At 57.5% G+C, this 15,635-nt stretch overlaps 1 protein-coding gene across 4 annotated transcripts in view; it reads left to right on the forward strand.

The window, feature by feature from the left end:
- The first annotated feature begins 13,896 nt into the window (after positions 1-13,896).
- Positions 13,897-15,635, forward strand: part of CDH22 (cadherin 22) — a 120,474-nt gene continuing 118,735 nt past the window's right edge. For 2 of the 4 annotated variants that reach the window (XM_059133588.1, XM_059133586.1), the window contains exon 1: positions 13,899-14,258. The gene's annotated coding sequence lies outside the window, so the exon portion shown is untranslated. Of the gene's footprint in view, positions 14,259-15,635 lie in introns of all 4 variants that reach the window. The other 2 variants (XM_059133590.1, XM_059133589.1) reach the window with 2 other exon arrangements.

The following is a 15,635-nucleotide window of genomic DNA, read 5'->3' on the forward strand; positions in this document are numbered from 1 at the left end:
TTTTCTTGCCATCGTCCTGCCTCCCTCCCCCTGTCTCGCGGCCTCTCCTGCCAGCTCCCTCTGGAGCTTGATCTCTCCCAGACTCCCACCCCCACCTCCATCCAGGGCACCCCCACAGCCAGCGGAGGAGCTCGTAATACAAATGTTTTGAGTCTGTTAATGACACTAATCGCCTTTCACTGCTAATTAGTAACGCTGCCAAGAAAAACTTCTTTGTTACCAAAGCTGAGGACCACCCAGGCAGGAAAGCCTACTTGGGGCAGCCGCAGGAAAAGCTGTAGCTATCCTGGGGATCGGGCAGAGCTGGGAGTGAGGGTATGGAACCAGGAAGGGTCAGTGGACCGGATAGAGGGTGGTCTGGCTGGGGACAGCTCCTACCATGGAGCTCCCTGTCCTCGGCCTCATCCTCTACATCATTCAGAGGTGACAGCTTGCGGGGGGAGGGGGGGGGACTGGGACCAAGCCAGGAGGCAGGGAAAGAGATCCAGCCAGCAATGGCCCCTCGACCACCAGTGTGGTCCCTTCAGGGTCCCAAGTCAAAAGCATGGACCAACTGCAACCTAGGAGTCAATTCTGAGACCCAGGGCACCAGAAGCGGCCAATGACGGGTACCTACGTGGAAACACTTTGAACCCCAGCAGCAGATAGCCCCTCAACAAGCAGGCCCTGGAGAGGTGCTGGGCACCCAAAGGCACATCAAACTCTGTCCTGATCTCCAGAAAGCCGCACTTGGTGTGAGATGAATGATGGCTGACACCTATTGGGCATTTCTTATGCCGGGCGCTGTGGCACGATGCCAACAGTTCAAGCATGGTGATCGATTCCCCACGACAACCCAGTGAGGTATGTGCTTTCTCAGTGGAAGGCTGGTTTTAAAAGCTTTTAATTTAATTTTGTTCTATTTTATTTATTTTTTTTTTTTTGGTAAGGACTCTTCTTATCCCCATTTTACAGATGAGGAATCTGAGGTGGAGAAAGATTCAGTAGTATGTCCACAGTCACCATAGGACAGAACCAGGCTATAAATTCAGGGAGCCTGGGTCCAAAGCCCACCTATTTTAAACACAAAATCTTTTTTTTTTCTTTAAGATTTTATTTATTTATTTGACAGATAGAGATCACAAGCAGGCAGACAGGGGCAGGCAGAGAGAAAGGGGGAAGCAGGCTCCCCGCTGAGCAGAGTCTGGTGTGGGGTTCTATCCCAGGACGCTAAGATCATGACCTGAGCAGAAGGCAGAGGCTTTAACCCTCTGAGCCACCCAGGCGCCCCAAACACAAAATCTTTAGCAGAGAAGTGAAAAGCAGTTTTTATTCAGGGCAATTCTAGAAATCAGGCATGTTTGTGGGCCATGTGAGGACAGAGAAAGCATGTCATGCCTTGGGTGCTCAGCACAGGCTTCCAGAAGGAGGTGGGGTCCGAGGGGGCCTTGAGGACTGCATAGGAGTTAGTTTGGGGTGGGGTGGGGTGGGGAAAGCAGGAGATAGAAAGGAATTCTAAAAAAATAGGGCATCTTGAGCAAAGCACAGAGGTAAGAAAGGCCAGGACTCAAGTGGTCTAATGATGTTTGAGGGTAAGCAGTAGGTGGGGGGAAGGGAGAGACCAAGCTGGGGAGACGGGAGGGGCTGGAGGTTATGCTGGAGCGATGGGGAACCACAGAAGCAGAGCAGCACAGAGGACCTGCCCTAGGAAGCTCCCTCCCTCTTCCACTAAGGGTTGAACACAGACATGGGAGATTAGGGGTAGGTCAGGAAAAGGCTGAGGGTGGAATCCAAGAGGTGGGAACCAGGGGGCTCCCAGCAGATAGGAGGCCGGCTGGCTTTCTCCTAGGCACACGGGCACTGCCCAGGCCCCTTGAGGTAGAGGCATGACCTGCTGATTCAACCCCAGCTCGAGCTGTAGGGGGTCCAGCCCCCCAGGGCTGATCAGGCCAGAAGAGCCCAAGCCTCAGATGCTGTGAACTCCTCTAACACAGCCTTGAAGATTCAAGCTACCTGCGTGTCATCTTTCTCAGGGTCCGCTTTCTGGGGTTCCTGCAGGCAGAAGACATTGTTTCCTCCTCTGTGGTCCCAGAGTACTTTGTCAATTTGCACAGCTCTGATGATCCTGGAGTCAGCTGTTTTGTTTGTTTGTTTTAGGCTTTTGTTTTATTTTGTTTTTCAGTCTGCCTGCTGCATTAGCCTGGGAGCTCCTGAGAGCTCCTGGAGGGCCAAGGTGACAAGAGAGATCCTCTTATGTGCTTGTGCTTTTGCAAATGAGGACAGCTTTTCGTCAATGCATTTTTAAAGTGTGTCTTCCTTTCTAGATTGTGAGTGGTCTGCGAGAGTCTCTTGTCTTTATTTTATTTTATTTTATTATTATTTTTTAAAGATTTTATTTATTTATTTGACAGAGAGAGAGCACAGGTAGGCAGAGAGGCTGGCAGAGAGAGAGAGAGAGAAAGAGGGAAGCAGGCTCCCCGCCGAGCAGAGAGCCCGACGTGGGACTCGATCCCAGGACCCTGAGATCATGACCCGAGCCGAAGGCAGCGGCCCAACCCACTGAGCCACCCAGGCGCCCCTATCTTATTTTATTGATCATATAGTAACATTGACATTTTTTTGGTGTTCAGGTCTATAAATTTCAGCACCTACATGTAGACTCATGTAATCATGAGTTCATCTGAATTCATCTGAATGCACTTTGAGTTCACGGAAATGCTATTACGCTGAAGGGTCCTATCCATTTCTTACTCTTTTCATTTCGTGTTTTAAAGACCCATCCATGTCCAGTGCTGTGTCTGCATCTGTGGTACCAACAGCTGTCCAGACCTCATGGTGCGTCCCCACGTCTTCCTGCCCACTCTCCCAGGGAGGGGATAAGGGCTACCTCCAGTTCCCCCAACCACAGACAACTTTGGGATGAGTAACCCCCAGACTTGACCCCTGTGGACATACCAAGGATTTCCCTGGATTGATACTGAATCCTTGGATCCTAAGGTCAGTGTATAAATAATGATTTCTGAATCCCACATCACTCAGGTCACTCACAAGGATGTCCCAACCCATCTGAGGAGATGACAGGCCATAGAGAGCTGACACACACAAATAGGGCTATTCCGGGTGTTAAAATGTTGACACCTTTCCACTCTGGTGGATAAAGAGCTCCTTCCCTATCTTCTGAGTCTCCCAAAGTCTCAGCCCACATCCTTAACCCTCAGGTCCTCCTGGGGCTTCTGGCTTTTCCTAGGACCCAGCACGTCATGGGTTACACCTGCTCCAATTCCTGATGTCCACCCCAACTGATACATATTTTGAGTATCATTCTTTTTTTAAAGATTATTTATTTATTTATTTGACAGAGAGAGAGATCACAAATAGGCAGAGAGGCACGCAGAGAGAGAGGAGGAAGCCGACTCTCTGCAGAGCAGAGAGCCTGATGCGGGGCTCCATCCCAGGACCCTGAGATCATGACCTGAGCTAAAGGCAGAGGCTTAACCCCCTGAGCCACCCAGATGCCCCACTTCATTCTTTTTTTTGAAGATTTTATTTTTAAGTAATCTCTATACCCAACGTGGGGGCTCGAACTTACAACCCCTAGGTCAAGAGCCATATGCTTTACAGACTGAGTCAGCCAGGCGCCCCTGAATATCATTCTTATCCATAACCCTGTGTAGGGAAAGAGCCAGAGACGAGCCCAAAGGTTGAAGTTCAAGTCCTCTCCAGCCAGTCTCTGGCAAGCCCCCTCCTCTTAACTGCATTCCCACAAGTTCAGGGCTTGCCATGCTTCCCCGAAAATATGTTTACAGAATCCTCACAACCACCCTGAGAGCTAGGAGTGGTTCTGCCCATTTGGCAGATGAAAAAGCTGAGACCCAGAGAGCGAGAGTGACTTGTCCAAGGTCACATGGAGTGGGGGTGGGCCAGAGCTGGGACCCAAGAGCCCCTGAAGATGGAGACAGGCTGCAGCACCCTCTTGCTCTGAGGGGTCTCTCTCTACTCCAAGCCACGCCACGTGCAGGAAAAGGCACAAAACTCCACCTCGCTCATCTTTGATGCATGAGTACAGGAGAGGTGAGCTGCGCAGCAGTGGGCCGGTTGGCACAATGCCGGGTTTTGTAGACATTTAATTAAACACTCGTTAATTTCGATTTTGCGGTTTTCTTTTTGTATTTTGGAACTAATCTTTTTTTTTCCCCACTTTTCACATCTCGAACTTGTCTTTAAGCCCTTGACAAGAAGATCAAGGGCCCTTCTGAAGGCTTGTGCATCACAAGTGGGACTGAGGCCTGCCAGTGGCTGCGCCCAAGTCGGTCCCTCCGGCTCAACGGTGAGTCCTTGGTAGACCCCACCCTGGCTTCAGTCAATCTGGGAGCGAGGGGGACACAGGGCGTCAGGATACCTGGGATTCTGCCCTCAAGGAGCCCCGTGCTGCCCTTGAAACCCAACATTCCTGAAAGCCAACTTTCCTCAGTCCGAGGAGGGTCTGTGCTCCAGCCGGCCGTGGCCAGGGCTGGGCGTACAATGATTCTCCAAGGTTAGCACCTGGGGCGGGGGCGGGGGGGCGGTGGAGGCTAGAAGTTCTCCATAGTTTGTTTTCAAAAGGTAGAGAGGAACAAGGAAGGAAAAGGGACATTCCAGGCTTCAAGCCCCGGTCCAGATTATTAACAGGGTCAAGCGACATTTATTGGGCACCTACTGGATGCCAGGCGCTGTATGTTACCCTCTTATTTCATCTTCGCAACGTCTGTGGGGCACAGGCAGGGCATCTATACGACATATTTAATACCCAGCTCAGCCTGTGTGGATCTACCAGAACATTCATCACTGATCCCTGGCGGGGGTAGGCAGAGGATTTGACCTTTGGTTTTTGGACCACGGGCGGGCGCTGGGGCCATCCTGCTCAGCTACTCCTTGCTGAGCCGGGTGAGGATCGCAATATTTGCACAAGGTTGGCTGAAGCTCCTGCAGCTTCCAGACTCATTGTCATGCCCACTTCGCTGTCAAGGAGACTGAGGCTTGGAGAGGAGCCCTGACTCACCACCTCCAGTCAGGAGGGGCTTCCGCATTCAGACCCATGTCTGGTTCATGGCAGGCTCATAGCTTTGATCAATGGGCTCCTGAGGTTTAACTACCTTGTCCCAAGCCAGGGAACTCTCACGCTGGCTCTTTTGTCTTCCCCCTAAAGGCCTGGACATCGACCTGCCCACCGAGGTCTCCAGCTCAAAGGTGGAGGAAGGGAAGGGTTAATTGGGCCACAGCCCAGGGCAGGCATGGCTCAGCTCTGGGTCTGGAAGCCGCTAGCACCTGCCCTGGTCTTTCATCTTCACAGGCTCCAGGTGAGAGAAGCCGGAGCCAGGCCCACCAGGGACCCAGCAGCCTGGTTTCCTTTGATTCCTGTCGAGGCTGAGCCTAGAATCAAAAGCAAGCAGCAGGGCCCATGCTCCAGGGCCCCCAGGATGGCCGCCTCAGGCCACCACCTCCCACCTGCCAGGCCCTGGCCTCTGCAGGGGCTCCCCTCCAGCCAGATTCTTGGGGACCAGCCGGAGCAGGACAGGTGCTGCCAGGAGCTCCAGACCACAGGAGAGAAGAGAGAACAGCAGAGGGCCAGGGCACCAGGGGCTCAGACCCCCTGGACAGGTCCCGGGGTTGGGCAGCAGGGGGTACCCACAAAGTACCGAGCTTGAACAAGGCCTGTCCCTGAGGTGGAAATGACCTCGTGGGGCTCAGGTCTCAAGGTGAGAGCTGCAGGGGACCAGTGAGAAAAGCAAGGAATTTAAAAAGAATTAGTCAGGAGGAGGTGACAGGCCCATTCTGAAGCAAGATGAATGGGTTTCAGTTGGCGAAAATGATTCTAATTTATAATCTGCTTCTTGCTGCCGCTCGCCAATTAATTCTCTATAGATACATAAATAGGCCGCGTGTTTGCTTTGCTTCAAACGTAATAAACATTACACTCTGTCCTCTTCTTTTGTGCCGGTTCCTGTCACGGCATTAGTCCCCACAGCTAATTCCTCACACCTGTCTCTGCCACTCAGGGGAGCCGGCTGAGCGGGGAGGAAGTGCCCGGCTCCAGGAAACTCCAGGCACCAGGAGATAAATGATGGACGCAGAAGCTGCTGGGCTCCCTGCTTGCTGGGGAGAGGCCCCGGGCAGGCAGGCAGGGAGGGACAAGGGCCCATGTCACCAACTTTGGGACTGTCCTTTCCGTGAGGGAGGGAGGGAGGCAGAGAAGCAGCCGCCATTCCGCCATTCCGTTCTGTCTCCCCTCCCTGCCACCCTCCCCCCATGGGGCCCCAGACCCCCCAGGTTCCCTGGTTCTTCCAGACCTTCCCCTGCTCCTGAAGAAAGAGCCCAGAAGACTCTTTCTCTGTCCAGCTGCCCCCTTTGTGTCTTTATTCATACACCTCACCTAGCAGCGAGATCTTTTCCTAAACCGCCCCTTCCTAAAAGGGGAACCCCCTCTTCAACACTCCCCGTGACCCTCTCCTGCTTGAAACTCTCCCTAGCACCATCACCGTCTGACATACTATGTATTTTACTAATCTGACTTGTTGCTTGTCTTCCCAACCCGAAGGGAAGTCCATGAGGACGAGGGCACACCCCCCCTTTCGCTGTTAGAGACTCTGTGGGGCACACGGGTTCAGAGTAAGTGCTCAGTAAATATTTCTGGAATAAATGAGATGGGAGTGGGCTGGGAGGGGGCAGATGGGGCCCAAAGATGGACATGATAGCTCAGGGCAGCTTGTCAGCTTGCAGTCTTGCTGGACCCCTGAGAAGCAGGAGAAACCAAGGTAGGGTGGTTGGGGGGACCTGTCCAAGGTGATCCCCTGGGTTAGTGATGGAGTGGGGGACTAGGTTCTTCTCTAAGGCAGCTCAGGCCAGGAACGTTTGACTCCCAGTGATTCTCCTGGGAGTCAAGGGATGTCGGAGAAACTCACGAAAGCACCATGACTCCTCCTAAGTCACTCAATCATTTATTGAATGCAAGGATTGAGTTCCTACTATGTGCTGGTGTGGCTCTGGGAGGTGAGGATGCCCAGCAACTAGGTCAGATAAGCTCCCTGCCTTCCCCAACCTTACAGCCTTGAGGGAAGGGACAAGAGCTAAGAAGATAAATCAAGATGAAAAGCTAGAGAGTGATGGCAGGGTGGTGGGGATGCCATTTTACTTGGGTGGCCAAGGAAGTCCTTGACAAGGAGGAGCCCAAGCAGAAACCCCTTAGATGAGAAGACAACGGTGTGTGCTTGGGGCAGGGCCTGGATTCCCACTCACACCTGCCTGCCCCGAAGTGTGTGCTCTTCTTCCCCAAACTGTGTTGTCATTAAAACTGGGCATTTAGAGGGGCGCCTGGCTGACTCAGCCAGAAGAGTGTGTGACTCTTGATCTCGGGGTAGTGAGTTCTAGCCCTACATTGGGTGTAGAGATGACTTTAATAAAAAGTTTTTTTTTTTTTAAAAAAAAAAAAAAAAAAAAGGAAAAAAGAGCATTCCAGGGGCAGGGAGATGACAGGGAGAAGACTCCTTCTGAGCACAGGACATGGGAGTTGGAACCTGGACCCTGCGAGGGAAATGACCAATAGCCAGGGATGGCGGGCAGAGGGGAGGGGGGTTGCTCTCCAATAGGGGGAATGGAAGGGGTCAAAAGCCTAGAGGCGGCAGGACAGCTTTTGGGCAGAGGTAAGCTGGCTCTGGAGGAAGACGGCAGGGAAGTCCAGATTTGTAGTGTTTGCCAATTTTCATGGTGTAAATACTCTAGACATGGCCAATTTCAAGGACTTGCAAAACTGTTACAAATTCCTGAAAAACCCAACAATTGGCTTTGATGAGCCAGCAGAAGCCAGCTCCAGCCCATCAGGGTTTCAGGTGTCCATAAGGAAGCTGGCCAGGCAGCATCCATAGCGGGGGAAGAGCAAGAAATGGCTTGAAACGGTATGCACGCCACAGAGAATTCTGGATTCCAATCATGGGCAGGGCCCTCAGCCATTGTGAAATTATCCCCTGCCACTCCTCCTTTATTTTACGGGATAGGAAACCAAGGCCAATAGAGAGCCAAGGGCTTGCCCAAAAATAGAGAGGGAGTTGGGGCCAGAGCCAGGACTGGGAAGAGATCTCAGACTTCATGGGGTAACCAGTTCCCTCTCCCTGCTTCTTACAGGGTCATGATCCATGACAGTCCCATCAGGCCTGATAGCCCAGGACTCCACCATCCACAGGGGGCAGGAAGAAGAAAGCAGCTCCAGGTCCAGTGGAGTGCAGAGGTGGGAGAGCCTACGCCATCTGGTGGGGTGATGCTTAAGCGGGGTTTTGGAGGATAAATAGGAGTTTTCCAGCAAAACAAAGAAAGAGATATCCAAGGGACAGGAACAGCATTATAAGAGCTCTGAAGTCTGATAAGAAAATAAAAGCACTGACATTATCAGGATGTAAGATACAAAAAGGAGGGAGCTAGAGATGAAGCTGGAGCAGCAAGGCCCTGCTCCTCATACCAAAGCAGTCATGGGGGCGGGGGGGGGGGGCAGGGCTTTCAGGCCACTGCAGAGAAGCTCTCTTTAGATGAGTCCCCTTGTCTTCTCAGAAACAGGTGATTTAGATGCTATGCCAAGATCCATTTCCTCACGGATGAGGGCCCGCAGGTGAGAAATGGCTCAGGTTCTCCAGCTTCTGGGCCTTTCCCTACTGGTGCATCGCCAGTCACCCCACAGCCCCCTGCTGAGCCCCTTTCCCCTCCTGCTGGCGTCTCTCCTCCAGGCCAGGAATAGAACCTCACATCTGACAATCCTCAGCGGTGTTTAAATTTAATAGGCCTTCCTGCTTTTTTTCCTCCGCAGCACCTGGGCTGGGCGCTCTGTAGCGGCCCTGGGGAGAGGCAGGTGAATAATTCAGGGAGAGGCAGTGTTTGAAGTGTCTGGCGGGGCAGGGGTGGGGGGGAAGGGGTTGTGTGTGGCGGGGCTGTCTCACCCTCCCACCCCAGGGAAGGGGGTTCAGGAGGGATGTTCCAGGTGCTCAGGCTCTGTTCTACCCTCAGTGCATCTTCAGGGCCTCTCAGGAAAGCTCAGGGGAGCCCTATTTCCCTCTCCTCACAACCACCTGCCGCGCGAGGCTGCAGGGCTGAGGCTTCCTGGGGAAGGGAGAGGAAGGGGAGGCATGCCTTTCCCAGCGGGCTGCCCAGGCTTTGGATCTGGGTCCAGAGAGAGAGAGAGAGAGAGAGAAGGGGGACAGAGTGTCATGGGGGGAAGCAGAAAGTGGGGGCTCAGTCCCAGGCTAAGATGCCAAGAGCAGGTCAGGGAGTTGGGGGCGCTGTCAGGGAGGGAGGGGCAGCGGGATAACTCCTCTTGGGAACGGGGCTCCAGGGCCCTGTGCTGCAGCTTGGGTCCTGGGGGCGCAGCTTTCCTGGCCCAGAAGTTCCTTAGGTTCTGGGCTCCTTCGTCCACCTCAGCCCACAGCCCGTCCCTACAAACGGAGCAGCCTTTCCGTGGTCTGGCTTTGGCACCTTTCCAGTCATGTCCCGCCCCCCCCTCCCTCATTCATTCAACAAGTATTTACTGAGCACCTACTCTGTTCAGTACCCACAGGGTACAGCAGTGAACGAAACAGATTCAGTCCTGAAGCCCAGGAGCTCTGTTCCAATCTGGCGCCCACTCCCTTGAGGAGAAAGGGGAAGAGGGAAGAGGGGAGAGGGACCCCAGGCCCTAATCCCTGGTCTGGCCCCTACCTGTTCTGAGTCTTCTGGTTGGTCACTTACCCCGCCCAAACCTGGGGTTTAGGGAGCTGGAGTATGGGGCTGATAATTCCAGTTTGCAACTTGCTGTTGTTAATTAGAGCAAACACTTCTTCTGAGTGTCTTACATGGATCGGCTCTCGCAGGCTTCATCCAGCTCCTCGACGCAGGTGACGTGGAGAGGGGAAGTCACTTGCCCAGGATGACACCGCAGGGGAGGGGTGGGGGACGAGATTTGAACCCAGACAACCTGGCTGAGCTGTGACCTCGAGGAGATGTCTAAGCAGGTGGGGGGGGGGGGCTGGGCATCCTGTGGCTGCCCCGCAGGTGAGGGGCCCCGCCCCTCCTTGAGTTGGATGTCCCCACCCATCCCTGCCCCTGCGCAAAGCGGCGGGGGTGGGGGGATCCGGCTGGGCAGAGGCTCCGAATGTGGGGAGCTCCTTGAGCGCCACGGGGTGGGGGGCTCCAACCCCATCCTGGTCCCTGCCCCTTCCCGGGAGGAACTGGGGTGCGTCCTGACTGCCCCCCCCCCACACCGTCCCCGGCGGGCAGGCGGCCCCAGTCCCCGCGCTGACATTTCTTTGGTTGTTCATGTCACGGCCCTTCAGTCTGCGCAGTTTTACAAATGTGCTGGCGAGATGAAAGGCGCAGGGAACAGCGACTGGAGAGCAAGTTCGGAAAAGCTTTTAACTTCCAGCTCCCACAGACAAAGGGGAGGAGGAGGGGGGAGGAAGAGGAGGGGAGACGAGAGGGAGCAGAGTGGAAGGACAGAGCAGGAAAGGGGCAGGAAGGAGGGACGCAGGGAAGAGGGGGGAAGGGAGGGGGGAGAGCAGGAGGGAAGCTGAGGGAGGATGGGGACCCAGAGAGCCCCAGCAGGCCAGACAGAGGGGAGACGGAGGCTGAGGGGCAGAGGTGACCAGACAAAGGAGAGGGACAGAGAAAGACTCAGGAGAGTCTAGTTTACGGAGAGGGAGAGAGACAGAGAGAGAGAGGGACAGGGGAAAGACGGCCAGAGAGAAGAGGAGAGGAACAGATAGAGACAAAAAAGAGGAGACAGAGATAGCAAGTCAGAAAGACCCAGAAATGAAGGCTGATGGAGAGAAGGAGGCAGAGACCGGTGGAGGTTGTTGGGAAGGGGAGACAGCGGCCGGTGGTGAGAAGACAACAGGCAGAGATGAAACAAGGAGACAGAGCCGGGAGGCTGGTGAGCTAGTGCAGCCCAGGAGGTTAGAGGGAGGGAGGCCGCAGCCCCTGGAGCTTGCAGCAGCCTGCGCCCCTCCCCTCTGGTCCCGGCTCTTTCCCCCTCACCCCTACACCCCTTCCAACCCTCCAGGTACCCTGCCGCAGGCCTTGTACTTAAACCAGTCAGACTACAGCAGTGACTCCCAGCTGGGGGTGATTTTGTCCCCCCACCAAGTGACAAATGCCTGGACACCTTTTTGGTTGTCACAAGGAGGGAGGCACATTACTGGGGCCTAGTGAGTAGGGGCCAGAGATGCCACCAAACTTCCTCCCTCGTGCAGGACAGCCCCCATAACAAAGCATTTTTCTGACCCTCCCATGTTAACAGAGCTAGCTCTGGGCAGGCCCTGGTCCCAGGTCCCAGCCTGCCTCCTTCTAAACCCCCCAGCTCTGCCACCAAGTACTTGTGCAACCCTAGGCGACACAGTTTCCCTGTGTCTTGGTTTCCCCGACTATACAGTTACAAGTTGGTTGCGATGAGAATTAACTGAAGTCATCCGTGTGAAGCACTTGACCCGGCCAGCACAGGGCGTGTGCTCCCTAGATGTCAACTACTGCTCTTACCCTCTCCTCCGATCTGCGCGACAACACTGAGGAGGTGGCCTGCCCCACTTTGTGCAGCCTTCGTGGCCACCACTGTTCTCTGCCTGGGGCCGCCTCTGTCACCCCTGCCTCTTGCCGCCCCTGTTACATGGCAGCTGAAGTCCCCACTCACCTTCTCCCAGCCCAGGTGCAGCCCAGAGAACACCAACTTGACCTCACTTCTTGCCGGCTGTGTGACCTTCATGTCTTAATGTCTGTGTGACCTTAAGGTCTCAACACCCTGTGCCTCAGCTTCCTCCTTTGTAAAAAGGGGGCTCGTGGGGCGCCTGGGTGGCTCAGTGGGCTAATGCCTCTGCCTTAGGCTCAGGTCGTGATCCCAGGGTCCTGGGATGGAGCCCCCCTCCCCCATCAAGCTCTCTGCTCAGCAGGGAGCCTGCTTCCCCCGCCCCTGCTTGCCTCCCTGCCTACTTGTGATTTCTGTCAAATAAATAAATAAAATCTTAAAAAAAGGGGGGGGGGCTCGTATTAGAACCGGTTGTGAGAACTTAAAGCAAAATCTCGGCCCACAGCCAGGGCTCAGTAGTCGCTGACCGGGACCTGGGTATGTGCCCAGAGCCTAGCACAGTGCCTGGCATGGAGTGGCCACTCGGGGACATGTGGAGGAAGGAGGAATTGGAGGGAATGGTGGGAGTCTGAGAAGAGGAGTTGCTGAGAGAGGAAAAGCAATGGGGCATCTGATAGAGTCCCAGGGAGAATCGAGGAGAGGAGAGAGATCAGAGGAAAGGTGGGAGAGTAATTCATCCAATAAACATTTATTGAGCACCTACTGTATGTATGCAGATGTGAAAGCCAGTGTCCCAGGCCAGAACTACCTGTGGATGATTAAGTAGGTCTGACCCCTCTGTGAACAGCCCACTCTAGCTGGGTCAGGAACAGGGAGGGAGGGCAGCTGGACCAAAGGGCCAAAGAAAGTAAGTCCAAGAGGAGAGAGAACAGAAAGTGAGGAGAAGCCTCTGGGAGGGCTGGCCTCCACGTCTCAGAAAGCACCAAAGAGGGGAGGCTAAGCAGAGAGAGAAGAGGGGAGGAGAGAAGTGGGGGGGTGGGGCTCGAAGGAGGGCCAAACAAAGCAGGGCTGGGAGAGATCAACCTAATCGGAGAGAGGGAGAGAGGGAGGGACCGGGCTGGCAGGATGGAGGATAAATCTCAAAATAAACAGAAGTGTGATGGAGTTTAGAGGAAGGGGCGCCAGGGGGAGAGAAGAGTCCAGTCAGCAGGGAGGAGGCAAGGGGCTGGAGATGGAAATTAGAGAAGGGAGGAGGGTGAGTGTGCGACAGGAGTGAGCTAGAGCCTGCTGGGCCTGGCGGGGGTCGGGGTGGGTGGGGGGGTGGGGGGGTGTATGTGTGTGTGTGTGTGTGTACCCACTGGGGCCCTGGCAGGTCCTGCTCTCTCTTGCCCTGAACTTCAGCGGCTGATCAGACATTGGTCTGTGTGTAGTGGGTGACAGCAGGGCAGGACAGAGGAAGATGGCGGTGGTGCCCCCTGTTACCCTGCACCTGCCTATCTGACGGCTCTCAGGCGTCCCCCAACCCGTGGACCTATGGAAGCTGCTGGTCCTAGCCTACCTGCTACCCCACAACCTCATGCGTGAACTGATGGGGGGGGGGGTCTCCCCACTGAGGCTGAAGAGGAAGCCACTGTAGCGGGGAGAATCGAGCCGGGCAGGATGGAAATAGCAGCGGTGGCTGGAGTTTCAAGAGAATGGGAAACCGGGCCTGCTTGGTGGGGGTGGTTATTGGGAGGCTCTGGGGGTCAAGGGAGCGCTAAACCTTAGGATAGGGCTGCCTCGCCTGCTTACTTCCTCAGTTGCAGGGATGTCCATCACCTCTCCAACCCCGCCAAGAGGAAAAGCCTCAGTTCCCTTCCTGGGACAGCTGACCTAGCACCTCCCTGGGGACTGGACCCCCGGCCTCTGTCCACTTCAAAGCACAGTGATTGCATCTGAAACTGGTGGCTGTGTGCAGGGGCCTTTCCGGGCGGTCAGCCAGGGCGGCCCCTGGAGAAGCATGCCCCCCTCCCTCCCCTGCGCCCCCTCTCCTCTGCAGCCCGTCTCCCATAGGAGTGGGAGGGAAACGGGGAGCCCTAGACGCAGGAAAGTCGGGTGAGGGGGAAGGGTCGGGTCTGGAAGCGGGACCTCTGGGGAGCTGCCAGGCGGGGAGGGAGACGGTCCCCCTCCTGGGGGCGCTCCTTTCGCGCGGATCTGGAGCCGAAGGAAGGAGGGGCGCCGCCCCCCCCCACCCCAGGGGTTTCCTGGGTCTCGGCCGCCCCGGGCGCTGGCGAGGCCGGCCCCTCCCTGGCGGGGGAGGGGCGCGACCCGGGCGGGGGGGCGGGGGGGGGCCGGGGCTCCCGGGGCTGCGGGGTCCCGGCCCCACGGCCGCCTGCGGCGCGGCGCGGCGCTCCTGCCCGGCGGGCGCTGCATTCTCCGAGTCTCCACCAGAGGCTGCGGGAGGAAGGAAGGGATCCGTCCCTTGCACACTTCCCCCCTAGTCAGACACGCACACTCCCTCGCTCCCGCTCGCTCACTCCCTCGCTCTCTCGCTCTCTCGCTTTCTCACACACACACACACACACACACACGCGCGCACACGCCGCCGCGGCTCCCCCTCTCGCGCCCGCTCTCCCTCCGGCTCCTCCGGGCGGCCGCCGGGCTCCGGACTCGCCCGCCGCACGCAGCGTCCCGAGGCGGCAGGACTGGGGGCAGCTCCGGGCCGCTCCCCGAGGTAAGGGCGCGGGGCGCCGCGGGAGGGGCGGCCGGATCGCCGCCGAGGGGAGGCTGCCCGGCCGGGAGGGAACCCCCTGGCCGGCAGGAGCGGCTCGGCGGGCGGCGCGGGGGGCGAGCCTCCCGCCGCAGGGGGAGCCCGGGTGCCAGCGCCCGGCCCCCGCGCGCCCCCTCCTCTCGGCGGGGCGGGCGGGAGGGAGTTTCCCACGTCCAAACTTTCCCCGGCGCGGAGCCGAGCTGCCTCTCGGCCCGGAGCCCGCGGCCCCCCGCCCCCCCCACCCCGCCCCGCCCGCCGCGCGCCCGGAGCCGCCGGGACCCCCCGCGGGCCGCGGGGTGGCAGTGCCGGGGGCCGAGCCCGCGTGCGCAGAGGGGCTGGGGAGGGGGCGCGCGTTTCCTACCCCGGGGCCGGGACCCAGGCGTTCCCCGCGCCCCCACCCCCTGCTGCCGGGGCTCGGCTGCCGGGCCCCTCCCAGAGGCGGGGTCCGGGGCCGGGAAATACCGCACGGCGCGAGCGTGAGCGCGCGGTGTGTGTGTGCGAGGTCGTGCCGCGTCCGGGGGCATCCAGAGGCAGACTTGAGGCGCGGCGACACGCACGGCTGCGGCCACCTCGTGGGGAGCGGGGAGCTGGCTCACGGGGACCCCCGCCGGCTCCATCAGCGCGACCCGGCCGCCCTCGGGCCGTCGGACCGGCCGGCGGACCCGCGGTGAGCGAGGGGCCGCGCTGCCGTCTTCCCTAGGATCGGGCTCCGGGAACACTGCCCCTGCATAGGCGAAGGATCGGGCCCGACGGCCTCACGTCCAAGGGGACGGCCACTTGGGACTGACCCTCTGGGGCTGGGACGCTGAAGGGGTAGTTGTAGATTTTGTGGGCACGCTTGGTGCCCGGCACCCGGCGGTGAGCACGGCCGGAACCTGTCTCCCTAGCGCCTCGAGACTTCACCTCCCTTCTTCCTCTAATCTGGCACTGTCAGGTCCCTACCCCAACTAGGGTGCGGCTGGAGACCTCCAGGCCGGGCTGCGGCGAGAGGAGCTCATCCGGAGTCCCCCGAGGTCTCCCCGAGCTTCAGGGCACCCCCTGGTGGCGGGCAGAGACGCCGCAGTTTGAAGCCGCCCCGAGGCTTCGAACACTCGTGCTTCTGGGAAGGTTCTTGGTTCTTCCTTCACAGTCGGCCCTTCCAGCCCTTCAGGCCGGCCAGAGGTTGCGCAGGCCGACTCCGGTTTCTTTGGGTCGTATTCCAGCACTCCCTGGGTCCCTGAGGCTGGCCAAGGTACACAGCACAGGCCGAGGCCCATTTGAGGGCTTTGCCTGCTGCTCACCCTCGGTGGGTCTCTAACCGGGTTCTGGATCTTATCCTCTTCCCCCTCTAGTCTGAGTCCC

This window comes from Mustela lutreola, chromosome 9, assembly GCF_030435805.1.
Source record: "Mustela lutreola isolate mMusLut2 chromosome 9, mMusLut2.pri, whole genome shotgun sequence".
In the NCBI taxonomy this organism is placed as follows: domain Eukaryota; kingdom Metazoa; phylum Chordata; class Mammalia; order Carnivora; family Mustelidae; genus Mustela; species Mustela lutreola.